Raw genomic sequence first — 18,352 nt, 5'->3', positions numbered from 1 at the left:
TGTACTATGGATTTTTTTTCCTTTTCCTTTTCCTTTTTTTACCATTTTATGACATAATCATTTTCCATTCATCAATCTCACTCTTTCACAGGCACAAACATTGTCCCACCACACACTACTCCAAACTGTAGCAGAAGAAAAACCCCACTAGAGATGTTCATGTGAAACAAATTTGGACACACATAAGTTTTCCCATACCATATATTTATTTTATATTTTATTTCAATTATTTAATTGAAGACACAGAAAAAGTTAAATTCTAAAAAGCAGTCACTGAAATAATTAACAGCAAGAAGTATAGAGGATGGGCCATAATTAATAGAATTGATGAGAAGGGTTGTGGTTCCAAAGAAATTATATTGGAGGGTTGGTCTTTTTGAAGGTTGCCCTTTAATATCTGCACATGGACAAGGGTTTTATTTCTCCTTTTCCTTTGTTAAGAGGAGAGATTTTGTTTTTGTTGTCCCAGCCATAGGTGCCCCACTCTAGGACACCATCCCTAATCCTGCCTTAATAATCCCAAGACATGTTGGGGCCATTTGCCCCTCAATGGTCCTCCAATTTTACACCAAACTCTTTGGTTTTGGTATTGGGATTTAGGTTTTGGACCATTTTGGTGTCTGTCTTCCACTTGGCCAGACTCATGAATTACAACATTTTTCTTCTTTTTAATTATTGGAAAATTAAAATATAATAGCAAGAGCATACATGCTTTGTCTTTTTCTTATTGTGGAATTACAGTTAAATAGTTATAATGTAATGACTCGTAAATGATAAAACATACCAAATCTTATTTGATTCTATGGTATTGGTAAGAGCATATTTGAGAATGATTTTGAAAAGAGTTAAAAGTACCGATTCCTAATATTTGAAAGTTTTTTTTTTCATTTTTAAAACACATCAGTAGCGGTTACTATTATGTCATTTGAAAAATTAACTACACTTTCTAATCAATACTTTTGACTATTACTACAATATAAATAATTTTTCATGTCGTTTCGAAATATATTAAAAAAACAAGTAAAAACATTTTTACATCAAATCTAGTTTAATCAATAATTGTTATGCACATGGTGGAGGCACCTAAGGTACGGGTCACATTTTACATAAATTCTAATGTTAGTTGATGACTTTGGTTAACCATGTAAACACATGGTTTTACAATTCTTCTTCTTATGAGATCTAGTTTTAGTCAATACTACATTGATTTCATAGTTGCTTTTCGGTGTATCGTTGAACACATGTAAGATAAAAACATAATTATTAGGATACGAAAAATGTGGTTATTACATAGAAAAAATAACTAAAATATAAATAAGTATGAAAAATATGATCAAAGTATGAATAATACGATTAATAAGATTTAAAATCTTAATATGATATTTGTTGCATTAGTGGAAGTTTTAATGTAAACAATGTTAATTTAATAATATAAAGATAAAATAATCAACTATATATATCATAAAGAATATTATAGATGATATAACTAAATACAATTATTGGGTTCTTGAAATATTTCATGTTTTTTTACTCTCTGTATTCACATCATGAACCACAAGCCTCATCGTTCCATCAAGTGTCTCTCATTTATCCTTAGATCTTTATAACTTTTTCCTCTTATAACTTAGAATATTTATAAAGATATTCCTAATAATTTTCTTTATTTTATAAGAAAATCTAATATTACAACATCAATATAAAAAATATTATATACAAATATTCTTTGCAAAAAAAAAAATCTATATTAATTAAGAATTTAAAACACTTTCCAATAATTTCATTTGATACATAAAATTATATATTTTTTATAATTTCAAAATAAATCATTTGAGTTCTATAAGGATAGATCAAACGTTTTTAAGATAATCAACATTATCATCATCAATGATCTATCTTTTAAGTTAAAAAGTTTGGAAGACAACCCTTAACTCTTAACACCAATTATTGAATAAAACTTATATCATCTCGTTTAAAAACAAATTAATGTACAATGAGAATATGTCATATCTTTTTATGACATTCACTATTATAATCATTTGAACGATTCATCTTCAAACTTCAATCGGTATTATTGAACTTCAACTCATTAAACCTAATTATGAGAAACAATAAAAGAATAAACAAAAGGCAATTGGACCAATATCATGGAAACAAATTATTCAGATTCAATGATAGAAATTGACCCACTTGGTATGCAATAATTGAGAATTGACAATATATGAATGCAAAATTCTTGTTTGGCATTGAAGAAAATTGGGAAAGTGATAAAAGGGAAAATGTATGCATGTTTAGGGGGATAACAAGACAAATGAGAAGAACCCAAAGAAAAAGGGGGGGAGGCATGCCCATGTGAGAAACCAACAAATTCACACTCTAATCAGAATCTTCAATGCAGTGATTATTGCCTCTGGAACATCTGTCCCCAAATTCATCCTACAAATAAGGGTTTGCTCCAGCCCCACATCTTTTATGTTCCATATGACCTTTTATTTATTTATTTTTATTTATTTTTCCTTTTTTTTTTTTAATTTTTAAAAATAAGAGATGAATCCAAAATGTCATTGTTCTATTTTTGGCAAACTTATCCAATTGGCCAGCTATTGACGTGACAAATCATCTCTAAGGTTAGGGACAGTTGCCCTAGTTTGAAGCTAATTTCATATTTTATTTAGGGGTTAATATACAAAGCATCAAAGAAAAAAAATAAATAAATAAAATACCCAATAATTATTTAGCAAAAAATAATTAACAGTGATCTCTCATTTCATTCAATGTGCTCAAATAGCTTATTAAAATAGAAGGCATCATGAGGTGACAACAACAGTTCAAGAAGAAAATAGAAATTTTAAGAAATTATTATTTATCAATTAATTCCTTTTTTCCTTTTTTTTTTTTTTTTTTTTTTGTGAATGGGAGACCAAAAGATGACAATGGACAATTTCCTCTCATTTATTTATTTGGCATGGCAGACAAGGGAAAAGAAAAGACAAATCCTTTCATTTTCTTTCATTTTCTTGTCATTAATCCCTCCTGCCAAACACTAGGTAAACAATGACATTTTCAAAGCTGTCCATGCTGTTTTCACAATGCTTTGTAATAATTTTCAGCATTCACATGTGAAAATTGTGGAATTATCAAAAGTGTTCGAATTAAAATTAAGACTTCCCAACATTAGATTTCCCTAAGAAAATCCGTGTGGCACTAAGGCCTATGAAACCCTAGAATGTGTTGAAAACCATTTTTATGACCATTTTGCCCCTCTCATGAATCCATGGGCTGAGTTTCCACTGGTTTTTAAATGTGAATACTATTTTACCACCCTCCATGCATGCACTCAACATTTAAAATTGCTTGAAGTTGACATAAATTTGTAAAAACAAGAAGCTGCCGCATCTATGTTTTGTCTCTTCAAAACAATTCTTGTCTCACTGTTTCTGTTAACTTCATGAAAAACAACTATTGGGTTTCCTTTCATTTTCAGATTGTATTTTTTCTTGAAAATTGACTTACATCTTTGGTTAAGCAAATGTTGAATTCCCACTTGTTGAATCTTAGAAGGTAATGTTTGATTTTCTTCTTTTTTGTTTCTTCTTTTTTATTTTTTTCCAAGTGTCTTGTATGGAGCATGAGATTGATGGGAGTTCATGAGAATGGGCAGGTTCACTTTTTTAATGAAGTTGACAAGTCTATGTTCTAAATTTGTTTGTTTCCCATGATTTTATAGGCCTATTCAATGGTCTAAGCTCTCATATTCATCACAATTCCATGCTCTAAACTTGTCATTTTCCTATGATTTATAAACCTACTTTGTAGCCTAGCCTTCCATATTCATCCCTTCTGAGCTGATAATGAGATGACTTTTAGAATTCAATGTCTAGGTTACTTGAATTCCGCTAACCCCTAAATCATTTACTTCTCATTACATCTCATCAATCTTTTCTGTTTATAGCATCAAAATGTTTTTTAAAAAAATTGGATCAATTTTCTCGTTCGTACCTATTGTTCATGTCACATATATATATTTAAGTTCTATTATTTTACGTATTTGTTGTTTTGTGTCTCACTGTCATTCAATCGTATTTTATGTCATTCTTTGTACTTGGATTTCATTATTTATGCTTTTATTCAACGACCTAGATTTTATTTTATTTTTGTACACTTTTAAGTATGATAACCAAATTTGAAGTTCAATGATTACCTCTTCGGGTTTTTTTTTTCTTTTCAGGAGACCTCGTGAAATTCGTGTTATGATATGTGTATGAACACAATTACTTTGTCCAAAAAGTTATTTTTCCCGAAGTTTAATTGGATCATGTTGTCAAAAAGTTATAGCATAAGTTGAGTAATTTTAATTATTAGCCATGATTTCTTGAAAATCTTTGTCCAGAGCTTTTAGAAGATCTCATTATGAAAAGCTTAAATCTGAACTTAATGTCAAACTTGGGATCTGATTCTTAATCCATAGTATTAACCAGCTAAGCTACTTAGTCAATCTTTTTTATTTTATCTCTCTTTTTTCTTTTTCCCTTTTTAACTTTTTTGACCCCAAGTCTAACTACAATTGGATGGATGTTTGAAATCCAAATTTGGGGCAGCTAACACTAAAAGAATATGGAGATACCTAAATATCAAAATCAAAGGCCTCTTTTTGGGTGGAGGGTGGTGGGGTCCCAACTCTTGTTCATCTTGGAAGGTGCCCATATTTTGAGTTCACAAATTTGCCACTTGATAAAGTTGACTCTATCTATGGATTATTATTCCCCATGCCCTATGGAAGTGCCCTAATCTTTATATATCCCAAAGATTCCTCCCCACATGTCATGTGTCTTGGTAGGTTGATAAAACATCCTCTTATGTATCTACTAAATGGTTGGTTTCCAAGCAACCAAACTACTCAAAATTCCCCATCTTTTGTTTCTCTCAACATATATGCTACTACTTCCCTTGCTCTTTCTCATTCTTTTTCCTTTTTTCCATTCTCTTAGGCAAAAGATATTGTGAGAGGGTGAGAGGGTAGGTTATTGCAGGGGGATGTCCCTTATCCTCATGGGAATGATAAAGACCTAACCAAATGACCAGAGAATCCAAATTCTTTGTGACAGAGAAAGAGAAGTTTTTGGTCCCTTGCCTGCAACTTGCTACCTTATGATGCATTCACATTACAATCCCCTTTTTTATGTTTATGATTCATTTTTTCACTTTCTTTGGGTCTAGTTTTGGTTTAGTATATATATATATATATATTTTGCTTTGTAGTAACTTTAAAAGAAATTAAAAACGTTTTCTAATGTTTAAAAATACTTTTAAAAATAAATTTAAAAGAGTCGTTCAAAATGATTCTTCAGCAATCATCTTATAAGTAATTCTTTTAAAAATTATTTTTTGTTGTATATTGTATCATTAAAAACATTGTGAAAATACTCTCTTTTTTTTAATTTATATCTAAACACTAATCAATATAAAAAAAAAATAGTTCGGGTAATAAAAATGTTTTCAAAAACACGTATAAACAAAAATGTTTTAAATGAAATCACTTTCAAACAAATTCTTAATTATTTTTATTTTTCAACATTTTTCAGGTTGGGATAGAATTTAAATAAGGAGGTTTGATTAAATCAAAAAAGAAAAATTACAAGATATAATTTATTTTATATATTTTTAAATTTCAATAAACATTGGTGGAATATTGTAACGTTTTCTATTAAAATTACATTTATTAATAATTAGTCATAATCGTGTACCATGATCACTTCCATCACTTCCATGCAGCCACTGGTCACGTGGCTCGATTCCAAATGTTTCGAGTGGGTTCTACTACTCTTCCTATTTTGGGCTCAGTGGCCCAAATGTTGGATTGTTTTGGGGCCCAATTTACCTAAACAAAGATTGCGTGCCCCCTAACTGGGTCAGGATTTGTTCAAACCTATAATCAGCTTATCAGGGTTGGACTAGTTGACTGGGCCTGCTTGATCCGCAACTACTAGACGAGAGGAGCGTCTATTAATCAGTGGGTCTACAACCCTTCCTATTTTGGGCTCAGTGACCCAAATGTTAGATCGTTTTGGGGCCCAATTTACCTAAACAAAGATTCCGTGCCCCCTAACTGGGTCAGGATTTGTCCAAACCTATAATGAGCTTATCTGGGTTGGACTAGTTGACTGGGCCTGCTTGCCCGTATTAGTAGCCATAGCTATTTTGATGATTTTCATTAAACTCTTTACCTCTAGACCATGTTTGGACTGTTAGAATAGAGAATAGGAATGATAAATCAATTTTATTGTCATTCATCAATTTTTTAAAATAAGAATAAGAATAAGATTTGATTTTAAAATAATACATTAATTTTTTTCCTTTAAGCACAAATTCTTTAAACGAAACAAACCTTGTTAAATTTTGGGATACTCTATGATTATGTCCCTATTAAATAGGATAATATTAGAGCCATTAATATACCTAAAAATAACATTCAACACTTCGAAAGAAAGCGTATTGGAATTAGATAGAGTTTGTAAGTATCACAGATCAACTAATGGTCATTTTCACCAAACCCTTTAGTGAGGATAGATTCATTGAAATTATGAGGGAATTAGACTTAATTACAATATAATTGGACAATTTGATTACATTGGTTGCCATTAATTTTTTACTTTTGTCAACTATTTGATTAAAAATGCATGTTGATTGAATTTTATATGAATAGTTTGCATAAATTGTAGCACATAAATGCATTATTTTGTAAATTACACTTAAGTGATCAAATTGACACAAAGAAATCATCACATAGTCCTCATTGTTTCAATTGTTTTAAATGCCATACTGGATCAATTGGTTTGACTAGTTGGACTATCAATAGGAGCTTAGTCCAATAATGTGAGCAGCCAAAAATTAATCTTTCCAATAAAAGAATAATTTATCCACACAAAAATGATGAAATACAATGAAAGAGCAGATAAATAATTAAGTGATCCAAACCCAATCTAAGCTTAAGTCACTTAAACCCACAAGGAGCCTTATATAATACCCTTAGGGGTTTAGGGTTTAGACTTTTGTCATTTTGTCTTCTAGAGAACCACCGAAGAGAAAAACTAGCCACCTCAATGAAAAAAGAGAAAAACCCACACATTTCTCATGTCTAACATATGAGGAGAGATCAAGTGGAAGAACATTGGGTAAATGAGTTCTATGGCATTTTTTGACATCAGCTTGAGAACGATATAGGAACATATAGATTGCATGTATGTGTTCTAACCTCTAGATCTAATGTTTATTTTAGATTTTATAGTAATGGTTTTCTATTGCATTAGATCTAGAGAGGTTAAGGATACATAGCATGCACTGTATGAGATCTAAGTTAGGTAACAAAGTAATTTGGGTTCCTAGCAACTGGTATAAGAGCCTTAAGGTAAGTTCTAGCATGTTAGATCCTTTATAAGGTGCTCACATTGTTTTATAGGGTGTGTTTATTCATTCCATGGTCCAAAGGGTTGAATAACTGAATATAATGGCCATATATGTTGTTTAATATTATAAATATGGTTGTGATCGAAATACTTCTTCTTTAGATGGGTTGTAAGGCCATAAGGGGTATAAAATTTTTATTTTATTATAAAATATTTTCTTTTCAATAGATGGGCTGTAAGCTCCATTATAGGAGTGTAGAAATTTTTATTGTTGTAAAACTTTCGTTTTTTATCCATCTATGGTGACCTAAGAGAAAATAAAGATCCTTGAATTTTTTTTTTTTTTTTTTTTTTGAGATCCTATGGTGACCCTAGAGAAAAGAAGAATTCTTGGAGTTTCTTTTTTAAGATCTTATGATGACTTAAGAAAAAATAAGGATTCTTGGAAGTTTTTTTTTTTAGATCCACGATAGCATTTTAACCCTGACTTTGACTAAAAATTGGGGTTGCCTCCCATAAGTTTCTTAGGGCAAGCCACATATAGTTTTGAAGTTTTTTTTTTTTTGATAGGCAAAAGCAGAAGCTATATTAAAGAAGGCCAAAAGGCCGCACCGCATACAAAAGGTATACTAAGCAGCCCCAAGGCCACGGGAACAACAAAAAGAAACCCCTCACCGACCCTTAGGGGACCGCTATCCACTCCAAGAAGCCTAGAAGTGAAGAGGACTCCTCTCCCCTATACAGCTTAGCCCAACTCCACAAATTACATACAAAAGAGTTCTTTAGAGTCTGAATAGCCAAAAAACCCCCTCTAAAAGCTAACCTATTTCTTTCCTTCCACACCGTCCAAAAAATACAAAGCGGGATGGACTTCCATAATTTCTTCCTTTTTTTACCCACAAAAGAACCCTGCCAACAAAACAAAGCCTCTTTGACCCTCTCTGGAAACACCCACTGGACCCCGAATAAGGCAAAGGCAATTTCCCAAAGGCTCCTAACCACTGTACAGTGTAAAAGAATGTGATTTACATTTTCCTCCTCACAACCACACAAAAAGCAACAATTTGGGAGCTGCCACCCACGCACTTGCAGCCTATCCAAAGTGAGAATTTTTTCCCAAGTAGCCTCCCACGCAAAGAAAGCCACTTTTGAAGGGACCATATCCACCCAAATATTTTTTCCGGGAAAAACAAGAGTATTAGGGGCTGCCACCAGATTATAAGCCCCCCGGATCCGAAAACTATCAGAACCTCCCCCTTTCCAAAGCACTGAGTCCTCCTCAGGGGTTACTCTGATGTCCCTTAGCAGAAACAGCAGCTCCTCAATCAGACCCAGCTCCCAGTCATTAGAGTCTCTACCCAACCTGAGATTCCACCCTTCTTGGCCAAGCCTTGGGTCCCACACCTCATCCACCACTGCATTTCTGCATGCAGCCAAAGCGAAAATCTGAGGAAACACTTGGGACAGCGCTTCATTACCACACCAATGATCAGTCCAAAACCTAACCTTATTCCCCCTCCCCACCTTAAACTTCATATTGTTCCAGCACCAGCCCATTTCCTTTAAAATTTCCTTCCAAACTCCCACACCAAAAGGCCCCCGGGCTTCCTTTGATTTCCAGCCCCCACCCTCCAACCCATGCTTCACCCCAATGACCTTCTTCCACAACACATCCTTCTCTACAGCAAAACGCCAAATCCACTTGCCCAATAAGGCCTTGTTCGACAGCCCCATCCTCCTTATGCCAAGGCCCCCCTTATCCTTTTGCGTACACACCACCTTCCAATTGACTAAATGGATTTTCCTACCCGTGTCACCCCCTCCCCAAAGAAAATCTCTTTGAAGTTTCTCCAGCCTTTTAACCACAGACTTGGGCATTCTAAAGATGGACATTTGATAGATAGGAATGCTAGCTAGGGTACTTTTTATCAGGGTGATTCTCCCGCCCTTTGACAAGTATTGTCTTTTCCAGCGGGCGAGTCTTCTCCTCAATCTTTCCTCCACCCCATCCCACATGGGCAAGGCCTTGTGCCGAGCCCCAAGAGGCAGCCCCAAATATTTAACCGGGAAACTTCCAATTCTGCAGCCTAATTCCACCGCCATTTCCTCAACATTATCAATCTCCCCTACTGGTATCAGCTCACTCTTGGCCAGATTAATCCTTAACCCGGAAGCCGCTTCGAACCACGCCAAGATCCATCCAAGATGTGTTAATTGGTCCTTGCTGGCCTCGCAGAAGATGATAGTGTCGTCTGCAAAGAGCAAATGAGACACCATTATCTCTTCCCCCCCTCTGCCTCTAAGCCTACAGCCAGAGATGTAGTTCCCCTGCACTGCCCGCCTGATGAGTGCACTCAGCACTTCCATGCCCAAGATGAAAAGATAAGGAGACATTGGGTCTCCTTGACGCAAACCCTTAGAGCTGGGAAAGAACCCAGCTGGAGCCCCGTTAATAAGGACGGAAAATTTTGCCGTTGAAAAACACCACCACATCCAATCCATCCAACGTGATCCAAAGCCCATCTTACTCAAGACCTTCATAAGGAAGCTCCAGCTGATGCTGTCATAGGCTTTCTCAATATCCAGCTTACACACCAGCCCCTTTTCTTTCCTCTTTTGCCAATAATCAACCACCTCATTAGCTATAAGAGAGGCATCTATAATTTGTCTCCCCCTTACAAACGCATTCTGATCAACCGAGACCACCTTGTCTAACACCAATTTCAGCGTATTGGCCAACACTTTAGCCATAAGCTTGTACAGCCCCCCTAACAGGCTGATGGGCCGAAACTCCCCTAAATCCTCAGCCCCGCCTTTTTTTGGGATGATGACCAAGAAGGTGGCGTTCAGGCTTTTTGCGAAAGACTTCTGATCATATAATTCCTTGAACAGCTCAAGAATCTCTTCCTTAGCAAAATCCCAACAAGCTTGCCAAAAGGCCACAGTGAACCCATCCGGGCCTGGAGCCTTATCGCCATTCATTTCCATCAGAGCAGCGAAAATTTCTTCTTCAGTAAAGGGGACCTCCAAAGCTTCAGCTTCACTGTGATCAAGACTTTTAAGATGCAACCCCCCTAGGTCAGCTCTCCACCCTGGTTCTTCCCTTAGTTGCTGCTGAAAAGCCTTGACAATCCCCTCCCTCACCTCCTGCTCCTCCACCAATTCCTCCCCATTTATTATAATTCTATCCAAAAAATTATTTCTCCAATGGGCACTAGCCATCTTGTGGAAAAACCCAGTGTTCTTATCCCCTTCTCTAAGCCACAGCTCCCGAGACATTTGTCTCCAATGGGCTTCTTCTAAAAGAACCCACTTCTTGAAGTTCTCCTTGGCCTCGTTTTTCATATCCACTTCTCTTTCTGACAGGTCCCTGCCACTTTCCACCCTGTCCCAAAACTCAATTTGCCGAAGGGCTAAACCTTTATTCACTTCCACTCTACCAAAAACATCCCTGTTCCAGACTTTAATTTTCTCCTTCATCACCTTCATTTTATCAGCCAGTCTAAAACTAGCCCTGCCTACTCTTTCCCCACCTTGCCACCATTCCCGAAGGAGCTCCTTGAACCCCTCCACCTTGAGCCACATATTTTCGAACCTGAATGGAGAGGGCCCCCGGCTCATCCCTCCCCCCTTCAACAAGATAGGGAAGTGATCAGAGGTAGGCCTAGGGAGCCTACACTGAACAGCCCCCCTGAAGATATCTAACCATCCCTGGGATACCAGGAATCGATCCAATCTCGCCCAATTCTGATTATTCCTTCCTCCACTCCAAGAATACACGCCCCCCTGCAAGGGGAGATCGATGAGGGCAAGGTCATCCACAACTTGAGCAAACCTACGCATTGCTCCACTAAGGCTACCCTGCCTGCTCCGATCCCTTTGGGATAGAGTAACATTGAAGTCCCCCCCTATACACCAAGGCTCATCCCAAATACCCCTTATTGCACCTAATTCCTCCCATAACAACTCCCTCTCCTTTCTATTACACGGCCCATAAACACCAGTAAAAACCCAGACCACATCATTTTCAACAGTCTTCAACTTACACGATATAGAATAAATACCCACCTCCAACTCCAAAAGCTCCAGAGATCTCTTATCCCAGCAAACCAATATACCACCCGCAGAGCCTTGGGCTCCCATAGCCCCCCAATCAAGGAACCTTCCAGATCCGATGCTCCTCACCACCCCCTCAGTCATATTCTGAATTTTCGTCTCCTGAATGCAAACTAAATCCGCCCTTTGACTCCTAATCATAGCCTTTATCACTTTCCTTTTAGAGCTATCGTTAGCTCCCCGCACGTTCCAACTCACCAGTTTTAACTTCATAAATCATCTGGAGACTGGCCCCCTCTTCCTTGAACAATGCCTTTCTTCTTCCTTCCCCCATCATAGTTAATGGTACACTCAAGCCTCTTCAGCTCCCTCTCAAATTTCGAATTTTCTAATAGAGACTTGCGGTGCACTTTTTCCCTTCTTTCTCTAATTTTGACCATAAAATCCAATATTTCCTTTTCTAAGCCCGCTGTAGGGAACCCCAAGAACTGGCTGAACCTTGCCAGCTCACTCTCTTCCCAGCTGGCCTCCCTCCAGTCCCTAATTTCTGGAACCGTCTCTCCAACAAGGCAAAGGTCCTGTCCACAAGCTCCCAACGCACCATTATTGTCTTCCCCCATCTCCCAGCGATCCATGGGTTTCATTGCTGCAAACGTCCTTTCACCCCTTCTCCGATCCAACATTACCTTCTGGGAATCATCCAGACCCACCCCAGAACGGTCGTAACACTCCCCCAATGGAGTCCGACCAGAAAAATAAGAATAAGAAGGGGGAGAAGGAGGAACACACACCAACGGACCATAGTAGTTAGGGGCAGTCCCATACCTCAAGGCTTCCTCCATTAAAGCTTCATCTGTCATCGAGTTCTTCACCACCCTTTGCTCCTCATTCGAAGGCCTCCACAGCCCATTCTTCACCGTTAAACACGACCAAGGCTGTTCAAGGCCCCCCTCAGAGCTTTGGCCTACCCCATTACTGAACCGAGCCCCCCTCACATGGGCCTCATCCTTATTACAGACCTGAGGCAAGCCCCGGCCTTGACTCCCCAACCCATCCCCTCCTATCAACTTCTTCTTCGCAGCCCGCCCAGCGTCAGAAGGCAGCCCAATCTGGATCAGCCCAGAATCGCAAGGCAGAGCCGAATCAGAGACTTCATGAGGCCCAACGGCCCACTGCTTCGCCAACCCACACAACTCATGGGGCCCATCCGACACCAGATCCGAGTCCGAACCCGCAGTCAGACCCATCCCCGAAAACTGGCCCCTCGTCCCATCATCAGTCTGCAACCGGACCTCGAGGCTTGAGCCTCCTACCAACCCCCTCACTCGCCCCCCCGCGCGTGCATAGCCTTCACCCCCGTCCTCGCCATCTGAGACCATAATGCCTTTGCCCTTTTCATCCCTTACCTTTCTCACAGTCGGTCTAAGTTCCCACCATAGGGAAAGCACATAACGGTGGTCCTCGGTTCGAATTTCCATTTCATTGGGGAGCCTCTCCTGCTTAATCTTCACCAAGATCCTCGCCCACTGCAGGTCTTCCAACATCTCCGTCTGGTGATCGACATCGATGAAGCCCCCGCAAGCATCCCCTATTCTCTTAAGGGTATCCCGCTCCCACATCGAGACAGGCAAACCCAGAACCCGCACCCAAGCCTCGCTCCTCTTGTTACCTTCCTGTAGACACCCACACTCGGGCCTCCATTTCTGCAAATTGAGCGGAGACCCCAGGCACGAGAAACCCCCAATTTTTAGGGCTTTCTCTGCTTCGGCCAAAATCCCAAATTCTAAAAGGGCTTTGCCCCTTTCCATTTTCGCAATTCCTAAGTTGCCCTTCAAACACCAAAGTTTTGCCAATTTTGTCCCCCAGTCTCTCAGATCTTCCCCTACCTCAAAGCTGGTGTCCCAGCTCCCCACCAAACACTGAGCCATCTTCCCCATACTCCGACTCAGATCTCTCTTACCTAGCTCCACCCTCGCCACTGCTATCGCTTTCTCCTCAGAATATACCACTGCTTCCGCGTAGGATTTCCCCATCGATGACCTCAGGGGCGTCACACCTTTTGCTTGTAGCCTCGTTTCCCTGTCGTAACACCCCAACCGGCGTAGCAACCCCGCCATTAACACCCACCCATTTTTAGAGCCATTTCCCTTCGGGATAAAGATACAAAACCTTTTATTTCCCATATCTGTAACCCCTAACCTGATAAACAACCCCCCCTTGTTTTGGCTACGCACCATAAGAAAGGACCTCCCACTATCTTTCCACTGCTTTTCCCAAATTCCGGTTCCTGCATTCCCAATACAAGCCTCCAACCCATCAATGAAGCTTCCGATGCTATTTGGACCCAACCTGACCCACGAGGAGATTCCCCCTTTCCTTTCTACAATCAACACTTGTTCCTTACCTTTCTGCTCCCGTACCTCCACATCGAACCATTTTGATTCCACTCCAAAGCCTCCTTTCTTGGCCCTGTTCCTAACCCCCACGAAGCCTTCACCTTCTTCGTCGCCCTCATGCCCATCTGGCACTCGCCGCTCCCCTCGCTCCCTTCCGTCGCTTTCGCCCTCTCTCGCACTAACCCTCTCTCTCGCTCTCTCGCACATTTTTCAAAAAATCGTCTTACTAATGCCCATAACTCTTGTGTGATTAAGAAGTTAGGAATCCAAAACTTTAAATGGTTCACAAATTAGAGTTGAAACGAGAGATATATGATCAATTAAAGTAAGGTTGCACAAAAGGTATGTTATTTCGGGATTGAGTTTGAGCCAAGTTCTTTCTTATTGTTTGGGCTTCGTTTTGGGCCTTTTGTTGGGCTTAAATTTTTGTGGCAAGTTGGCTTTTTTAGGGTTTTTCAATTTTCACTAACCTTAATATTTAGTTGTAGGGCTATTTTGATCATTTTGATTTTATTTAAATTTTAATTTCCAAATATGCAACAAGATCCCTAAAAGTCATGAGAAAATTTTAATTACTTCCTTGACTATATTTTTATGCTATATTTTGTCATGTCTTATAGCAATTAATAATATATTTTGGTATTCTTAATTTGAAGTAAATTTTCATGTATTTTTCAAAATTGAAAAACTTATTTAAATTAGAATGTACATGGTTATAAAATTTTATTTTAAGAAAAATATTAATTGGAAAAAGATTAAGAACTCTCTTTCTTTTTAAAATTAATTCTTAAAGATTTTATTTTATTTAAAATCTTCTCTTTTTGAAATATCTTAAAGTAAAAAAATTTCTTCTTGGAATTGTTATTTTTTCAAATCTTTATAATTTTTTTTTCTTTTTATACAAAAATGAGTTAATTTTAGGAAATTCATGATGAATAATTTAAATTAAGAAGGTTACTAAAATAAGTGTTATAAAATAAAGTATTTTAGTATTCTTAATAAATTTTCATGATAAATATATTTGTAAATATTATTTATTTAGAATTGAATGTTGCTATTTTTGAGTTGCTATTTTCTTTTAGAGCTTTCTTTCTTATTTGAGAGAGGTGGTTCTCCAAATTCTCCCATCGTGAGAGAAAAAGTACCTAGAAAAAGTACCTATAGTGATCCTTCAAACAAGAAAATTATGGATGAAAAATCTTACGATACAAAATTTATGATAAAAATAGTTACCACAATATTTTTTTAGAAGTTTTAGTAATTTAATGAGAATAAAATATTTTGAAGGTACTTTCCAAAATTGAGTGTTTGATTCCTTTTAAAAAATAAATATTTTTTGAAAGTTTTTCATAAAATATTTTATCAATTAAAAAATTACTAAATGTAAAGATTTTGGTAATTTTAAAGGAATAAATCGTTATGAAAATTAGATTTCATGATAATATTTATTAAATTGGAAAAGTATAAGGAATAAGGAAAGTTAATGTTATGAGGAATTTTGAATAAGAGAGCTAAAGTTACTTCTTGAATAAAGATGCTTTCAAAATTTTCAAAATCCTACAAATTAACAATTTCCTTATAACACTAGAGTTTCCAATTTAGAAAATAAATATTATAAAAATTTTCATTAGATCTTAAAGGGTATTACCAAAATATAAAACTCAACATTTCTATCTACTCATTTCTTCCTCTTATAGATCAACTTACATATGTTAGTTTCATTTAGTCTTCAAGAATGAGCACCAACACAACTCATTACTTCATCATAATCCAAAGGATACAAATCTCTCGCTATGCTGAGACACTTGTGTACCAAAAGTATTAGTTGGTATCAAGAAAGTTTTTAAAATATTTTATTCTCATTAAATTATTTAAACTTATAAAAAATATTTTAGTAACTTTTTTTATCATAAATTTTCTATTATGAGATTTTTCAAAATCTTTATTTATTACTTGAATTAAAACGCACCATAGGTGTTATGAGAACATGGAGTACCACCTAGCCTAAATCAAAAGGAAAGTTCCAAAGGGAAAGAACAAATAAAAATTGAACCATCCAATTCTAAATAAATAATATTTGGAAAGATATTTCTCATGAAAATTTATTAAGAATATCAAAATACTTTATTTTATAACACTTATTTTGGTAACCTTCTTAATTATAAATTATCTATCATGAATTTTCCTAAATTAACTTATTTTCTTTAATTCGAATCTTATGTAAAAAGAAAAAAAATATTATTTTATAAAGATTTAGAAAAATAAGAGCTCTTAAAAAAAATTATTCTTAATGATCTCAAAAAGAGAAGATTTTAAATAAAATAAAATCTCTAAAAAATAAGTTTAAAAAGAAAGAGAGTTCCTAATATTTTTTCAACTAAATTTTTTTTCTTAAAATAAAATTTTCTAATCACATTCCAATTCAAATAAGTTTTCCAATTTTGAAAAATCTATAAAAAAAAATTATTTCATATTAACAAAATAAAATCAAAATAACCAAAATAATCATACAACCAAATATTAGAGTTAGTGAAAATTGAAAAACCTTAAAAAAAACTATATTACTGTAAACAATTGAGCCCAAAAAAAGGCCCAAACTGAGTTCAAACAACCAAAAAGATCTTGGCCCAAACTCAACACCAATACTATATGCCCTTTGCGCAATCTTGCTTTAATTGGTCATATCTCCCTCGTTTTAAATTCGATTTGTAAACCATTTGAAGTGTTGATTTTTTTTTTTTTACTTTTTAAGCTTCAAAACCATATACGGTTTGCCCTAAGAAACTTATGGGAGACATCTTTGATTTTGAGTAAAAAAAATCAGGTTAATGTGCTACCATGGATCTAAAAAATTGAGAACTTTTAAGAATCCTTCTTTTCTCTTAGGTCACCATAAGATCTCAAAAAAGAAATTTCAAGAATCTTTATTTTCTCTTGAAGTCAAGAAAGGATCTCAAAAGAAAAACTTTAAGAACCCTTCTTTTTTCTCAGTTAAGGTAACCATAGATGGATATAAAAATTAAAATTTTTACAATAATAAAAATTTCTATATTATGATAATGGAGCTTATAACCCATCTATTAAAAAAAATATTTTTATAATAAAATAAAAAGTGTGTACCCTTATGGCTTACAACCCATCTAGAAAAGGAATATTTCAATCACAACCACATTCATAATAATAAATCACAAATATGACCATCAAATTCATTCATTCATTCATTCATTCATTCATCCTTTAGCCCATGAAGAATCACAACTTGCAAAATAAAGTGAGCATATCCTATATGGATCCAACATGTTAGAACCCACCATAGAGCTCTAATACCAATTGGTAGGAACTCTAGATTATTCCATTTCTTGGTCCTAGATCTTGTAGGGTACATGCTATCTATCTTTAGGTTCTCTAAATCTAATGCAATAGAAAATTATGACTACAAAAATCAAAATAAGTATTAAATCTAGAGAGGTTAGAACACATACCTATAATATGAATGTTTGTAGATCGATTACAAGCCAATGAAGATATTAAACATCGTATAACTCATCTACTCATCTACTCGATGTTCTTCTTCCTTGAAAGTGGTTAGGGTTCTCTTTGGCGGCTCCCTAGAAAATGAAAAATGATAAAAGTTTGAACCCTAAACAACTAAGAGAGTTTATATAGGGCTTTTTGTGGGCTTAAATCCAAACTAGGCTTAAGTTACCTAATCCAATCAGCTTAAATCCTAATTAATTAATTAACACTATTGGACGTAACTTTATGTTTTTATCAAAATGCTCTTGCTTTTGAACAAAAAAACCCAAATATTAGAAAATGAGTATAAATACTTTAAAATAATTAAATTATAATATAAAAATACCTTATATTGAGAATAATTATAAAAAAAAAAAAACTATTTTAAAAATAACCTTTGTCCAAGGTTTTTTTTTTTTCCTCAAAAAATAAAATATTGTTATTGGCGGAGCTCCAAGCATAACCTAAAACAAATGTCACTTACTAAGATCAAATAATAGGTCCCTCCCGTGAGCAGGGCCTGGGCACCAGGTATGGGCGTCAGGCGTGGCTAGTTTTAACCTTTTATATAGATTTCAGTAGCCCTTTTGTTTCCACCTCGAAACATCTTCTTAAATAAAACTCGATCCTATTAAATAGTTTTAAAAAATAGAAAAATAAATTAGGCAACTAAAAAACAGAAAAAAAAATTTGTAGAAAATAAAATGTTTTCAAAAAACATTTGTTTGAATTATTTTTAGTTTTAAAAATTAATTATTAAAATCTTGGGAATGATTAAAAAAAATACTATAAATAAAAACTATTTTAAGTCATTTAAAAATATATAAAAAATACATTTTTTTTTTCAAATTTGACTTTCATTTTATAAAATATTGGAGAATAATTTTTAAAAACTATTTTCAAATATTATTTTTTAGAATTGTTTTTAAAATTCTAAAACAAAGTGGTTTTTTTGGTAATTATTTTTAAAAAAACATTCTAAAA

This window comes from Vitis vinifera, chromosome 9 (genome assembly GCF_030704535.1).
Source record: "Vitis vinifera cultivar Pinot Noir 40024 chromosome 9, ASM3070453v1".
NCBI lineage: Eukaryota > Viridiplantae > Streptophyta > Magnoliopsida > Vitales > Vitaceae > Vitis > Vitis vinifera.
Note: the sequence above shows the minus strand (reverse complement) of the source record.